Raw genomic sequence first — 6,601 nt, forward strand, 5'->3', positions numbered from 1 at the left:
GACACCGGGGGGCCTAAAATGGCCAGGGGTGGATTGTTACAGCACGGGGACCAATAGAAGCAAGGATCTATTATGCCACCATGGAGGCCAAGAATCAAATGATTCATTGTGACATCAAGTGGCCTAAAAGGGCATGGGATGCATTGTGACACCACAGGGGTTAAGAGCAGCAAGGAACCATTGTGACCCAATGCAGGCTAACAATCTAAGAATCCCTTTTGACACCAGGGGGCGCAAACGGTCCAGAGATGATCTGTGACAGCATGGGGACATGTAGAAGCAAGGAACCATTATGACACCATGAAGGCCAAGAATCAAATGGTTCATTGTAAGACCAAGTGGCCTAAAAGGTCTTGGAATGCATTGTGACACCACAGAGGTTATGAGAAGCAAGGAACCATTGTGACCCAATGCAGGCTAACAATCTAATGATCCATTGTGACACCAGGGGTTGTAATAGGGCCAGGGATGAATTGTGAAAGCATGGGGCACAATAAAAACATGGAAATATTATGACACAATAGAGGCCAAGAATCAAATGATTCATTGTGACATCAAGTGGCCTAAAAGGGCATGGGATGCATTGTGACACCACAGGGGTTAAGAGAAGCAAGGAACCATTGTGACCCAATGCAGGCTAACAATCTAAGAATCCCTTTTGACACCAGGGGGCGCAAAAGAACCACGGATGAACTGTGAAAGCATGGGGACCTATAGAAGCAAGGATCTATTATGCCACCATGGAGGCCAAGAATCAAATGATTCATTGTAAGACCAAGTGGCCTAAAAGGGCATGGGATGCATTGTGACACCACAGAGGTTAAGAGAAGCAAGGAACCATTGTGACCCAATGCAGGCTAACAATCTAAGGATCCCTTGTGACACCGGGGGGCCTAAAATGGCCAGGGGTGGATTGTTACAGCACGGGGACCAATAGAAGCAAGGATCTATTATGCCACCATGGAGGCCAAGAATCAAATGATTCATTGTGACATCAAGTGGCCTAAAAGGGCATGGGATGCATTGTGACACCACAGGGGTTAAGAGAAGCAAGGAACCATTGTGACCCAATGCAGGCTAACAATCTAAGAATCCCTTTTGACACCAGGGGGCGCAAAAGGTCCATAGATGATCTGTGACAGCATGGGGACATATAGAAGCAAGGAACCATTATGACACCATGAAGGCGAAGAATCAAATGGTTCATTGTAAGACCAAGTGGCCTAAAAGGTCTTGGAATGCATTGTGACACCACAGAGGTTAAGAGAAGCAAGGAACCATTGTGACCCAATGCAGGCTAACAATCTAAGGATCCCTTGTGACACCAGGGGGCCTAAAATGGCCAGGGATGGATTGTTACAGCATGGGGACCAATAGAAGCAAGGATCTATTATGCCACCATGGAGGCCAAGAATCAAATGATTCATTGTGACATCAAGTGGCCTAAAAGGGCATGGGATGCATTGTGACACCACAGGGGTTAAGAGAAGCAAGGAACCATTGTGACCCAATGCAGGCTAACAATCTAAGAAACCCTTTTGACACCAGGGGGCGCAAAAGGACCACGGATGAACTGTGAAAGCATGGGGACCTATAGAAGCAGGGATTTATTATGCCACCATGGAGGCCAAGAATCAAATGATTCATTGTAAGACCAAGTGGCCTAAAAGGGCATGGGATGCATTGTGACACCGCAGGGGTTAAGAGAAGCAAGGAACCATTGTGACCCAATGCAGGCTAACAATCTAAGGATCCCTTATGACACCGGGGGGCCTAAAATGGCCAGGGGTGGATTGTTACAGCACGGGGACCAATAGAAGCAAGGATCTATTATGCCACCATGGAGGCCAAGAATCAAATGATTCATTGTGACATCAAGTGGCCTAAAAGGGCATGGGATGCATTGTGACACCACAGGGGTTAAGAGAAACAAGGAACCATTGTGACCCAATGGAGGATAACAATCTAATGATCCCTTTTGACACCAATGAGCCTAAAATGGGCCAGGGATGAATTGTGAAAGCATGGGGGCCAATTATAACCTGGTACAATTACGCCACCATGGAGGCCAAGAATCAAATGATTCATTGTGACATCAAGTGGCCTAAAAGGGCATGGGATGCATTGTGACACCACAGGGGTTAAGAGAAGCAAGGAACCATTGTGACCCAATGCAGGCTAACAATCTAAGAATCCCTTTTGACACCAGGGGGCGCAAAAGGACCACGGATGAACTGTGAAAGCATGGGGACCTATAGAAGCAAGGATCTATTATGCCACCATGGAGGCCAAGAATCAAATTATTCATTGTAAGACCAAGTGGCTTAAAAGGTCTTGGAATGCATTGTGACACCACAGAGGTTAAGAGAAGCAAGGAACCATTGTGACCCAATGCAGGCTAACAATCTAAGGATCCCTTGTGACACGAGGGGACTAAAATGGCCAGGGATGGATTGTTACAGCATGGGGACCAATAGAAGCAAGGATCTATTATGCCACCATGGAGGCCAAGAATCAAATGATTCATTGTGACATCAAGTGGCCTAAAAGGGCATGGGATGCATTGTGACACCACAGGGGTTAAGAGAAGCAAGGAACCATTGTGACCCAATGCAGGCTAACAATCTAAGAATCCCTTTTGACACCAGGGGGCGCAAAAGGTCCAGAGATGATCTGTGACAGCATGGGGACATGTAGAAGCAAGGAACCATTATGACACCATGAAGGCCAAGAATCAAATGGTTCATTGTAAGACCAAGTGGCCTAAAAGGTCTTGGAATGCATTGTGACACCACAGAGGTTAAGAGAAGCAAGGAACCATTGTGACCCAATGCAGGCTAACAATCTAATGATCCATTGTGACACCAGGGGTTGTAATACGGCCAGGGATGAATTGTGAAAGCATGGGGCACAATAAAAACATGGAAATATTATGACACAATAGAGGCCAAGAATCAAATGATTCATTGTGACATCAAGTGGCCTAAAAGGGCATGGGATGCATTGTGACACCACAGGGGTTAAGAGAAGCAAGGAACCATTGTGACCCAATGCAGGCTAACAATCTAAGAATCCCTTTTGACACCAGGGGGCGCAAAAGGACCACGGATGAACTGTGAAAGCATGGGGACCTATAGAAGCAGGGATCTATTATGCCACCATGGAGGCCAAGAATCAAATGATTCATTGTAAGACCAAGTGGCCTAAAAGGGCATGGGATGCATTGTGACACCACAGAGGTTAAGAGAAGCAAGGAACCATTGTGACCCAATGCAGGCTAACAATCTAAGGATCCCTTGTGACACCGGGGGGCCTAAAATGGCCAGGGGTGGATTGTTACAGCACGGGGACCAATAGAAGCAAGGATCTATTATGCCACCATGGAGGCCAAGAATCAAATGATTCATTGTGACATCAAGTGGCCTAAAAGGGCATGGGATGCATTGTGACACCACAGGGGTTAAGAGAAACAAGGAACCATTGTGACCCAATGGAGGATAACAATCTAATGATCCCTTTTGACACCAATGAGCCTAAAATGGGCCAGGGATGAATTGTGAAAGCATGGGGGCCAATTATAACCTGGTACAATTACGCCACCATGGAGGCCAAGAATCAAATGATTCATTGTGACATCAAGTGGCCTAAAAGGGCATGGGATGCATTGTGACACCACAGGGGTTAAGAGAAGCAAGGAACCATTGTGACCCAATGCAGGCTAACAATCTAAGAATCCCTTTTGACACCAGGGGGCGCAAAAGGACCACGGATGAACTGTGAAAGCATGGGGACCTATAGAAGCAAGGATCTATTATGCCACCATGGAGGCCAAGAATCAAATGATTCATTGTAAGACCAAGTGGCTTAAAAGGTCTTGGAATGCATTGTGACACCACAGAGGTTAAGAGAAGCAAGGAACCATTGTGACCCAATGCAGGCTAACAATCTAAGGATCCCTTGTGACACGAGGGGACTAAAATGGCCAGGGATGGATTGTTACAGCATGGGGACCAATAGAAGCAAGGATCTATTATGCCACCATGGAGGCCAAGAATCAAATGATTCATTGTGACATCAAGTGGCCTAAAAGGGCATGGGATGCATTGTGACACCACAGGGGTTAAGAGAAGCAAGGAACCATTGTGACCCAATGCAGGCTAACAATCTAAGAATCCCTTTTGACACCAGGGGGCGCAAAAGGTCCAGAGATGATCTGTGACAGCATGGGGACATGTAGAAGCAAGGAACCATTATGACACCATGAAGGCCAAGAATCAAATGGTTCATTGTAAGACCAAGTGGCCTAAAAGGTCTTGGAATGCATTGTGACACCACAGAGGTTAAGAGAAGCAAGGAACCATTGTGACCCAATGCAGGCTAACAATCTAATGATCCATTGTGACACCAGGGGTTGTAATACGGCCAGGGATGAATTGTGAAAGCATGGGGCACAATAAAAACATGGAAATATTATGACACAATAGAGGCCAAGAATCAAATGATTCATTGTGACATCAAGTGGCCTAAAAGGGCATGGGATGCATTGTGACACCACAGGGGTTAAGAGAAGCAAGGAACCATTGTGACCCAATGCAGGCTAACAATCTAAGAATCCCTTTTGACACCAGGGGGCGCAAAAGGACCACGGATGAACTGTGAAAGCATGGGGACCTATAGAAGCAAGGATCTATTATGCCACCATGGAGGCCAAGAATCAAATGATTCATTGTAAGACCAAGTGGCCTAAAAGGGCATGGGATGCATTGTGACACCACAGAGGTTAAGAGAAGCAAGGAACCATTGTGACCCAATGCAGGCTAACAATCTAAGGATCCCTTTTGACACCGGGGGGCCTAAAATGGCCAGGGGTGGATTGTTACAGCACGGGGACCAATAGAAGCAAGGATCTATTATGCCACCATGGAGGCCAAGAATCAAATGATTCATTGTGACATCAAGTGGCCTAAAAGGGCATGGGATGCATTGTGACACCACAGGGGTTAAGAGAAGCAAGGAACCATTGTGACCCAATGCAGGCTAACAATCTAAGAATCCCTTTTGACACCAGGGGGCGCAAAAGGTCCATAGATGATCTGTGACAGCATGGGGACATATAGAAGCAAGGAACCATTATGACACCATGAAGGCGAAGAATCAAATGGTTCATTGTAAGACCAAGTGGCCTAAAAGGTCTTGGAATGCATTGTGACACCACAGAGGTTAAGAGAAGCAAGGAACCATTGTGACCCAATGCAGGCTAACAATCTAAGGATCCCTTGTGACACCAGGGGGCCTAAAATGGCCAGGGATGGATTGTTACAGCATGGGGACCAATAGAAGCAAGGATCTATTATGCCACCATGGAGGCCAAGAATCAAATGATTCATTGTGACATCAAGTGGCCTAAAAGGGCATGGGATGCATTGTGACACCACAGGGGTTAAGAGAAGCAAGGAACCATTGTGACCCAATGCAGGCTAACAATCTAAGAAACCCTTTTGACACCAGGGGGCGCAAAAGGACCACGGATGAACTGTGAAAGCATGGGGACCTATAGAAGCAGGGATTTATTATGCCACCATGGAGGCCAAGAATCAAATGATTCATTGTAAGACCAAGTGGCCTAAAAGGGCCTGGGATGCATTGTGACACCGCAGGGGTTAAGAGAAGCAAGGAACCATTGTGACCCAATGCAGGCTAACAATCTAAGGATCCCTTATGACACCGGGGGGCCTAAAATGGCCAGGGGTGGATTGTTACAGCACGGGGACCAATAGAAGCAAGGATCTATTATGCCACCATGGAGGCCAAGAATCAAATGATTCATTGTGACATCAAGTGGCCTAAAAGGGCATGGGATGCATTGTGACACCACAGGGGTTAAGAGAAACAAGGAACCATTGTGACCCAATGGAGGATAACAATCTAATGATCCCTTTTGACACCAATGAGCCTAAAATGGGCCAGGGATGAATTGTGAAAGCATGGGGGCCAATTATAACCTGGTACAATTACGCCACCATGGAGGCCAAGAATCAAATGATTCATTGTGACATCAAGTGGCCTAAAAGGGCATGGGATGCATTGTGACACCACAGGGGTTAAGAGAAGCAAGGAACCATTGTGACCCAATGCAGGCTAACAATCTAAGAATCCCTTTTGACACCAGGGGGCGCAAAAGGACCACGGATGAACTGTGAAAGCATGGGGACCTATAGAAGCAAGGATCTATTATGCCACCATGGAGGCCAAGAATCAAATTATTCATTGTAAGACCAAGTGGCTTAAAAGGTCTTGGAATGCATTGTGACACCACAGAGGTTAAGAGAAGCAAGGAACCATTGTGACCCAATGCAGGCTAACAATCTAAGGATCCCTTGTGACACGAGGGGACTAAAATGGCCAGGGATGGATTGTTACAGCATGGGGACCAATAGAAGCAAGGATCTATTATGCCACCATGGAGGCCAAGAATCAAATGATTCATTGTGACATCAAGTGGCCTAAAAGGGCATGGGATGCATTGTGACACCACAGGGGTTAAGAGAAGCAAGGAACCATTGTGACCCAATGCAGGCTAACAATCTAAGAATCCCTTTTG

This window comes from Cinclus cinclus, chromosome 16, assembly GCF_963662255.1.
Source record: "Cinclus cinclus chromosome 16, bCinCin1.1, whole genome shotgun sequence".
Taxonomy (NCBI): domain Eukaryota; kingdom Metazoa; phylum Chordata; class Aves; order Passeriformes; family Cinclidae; genus Cinclus; species Cinclus cinclus.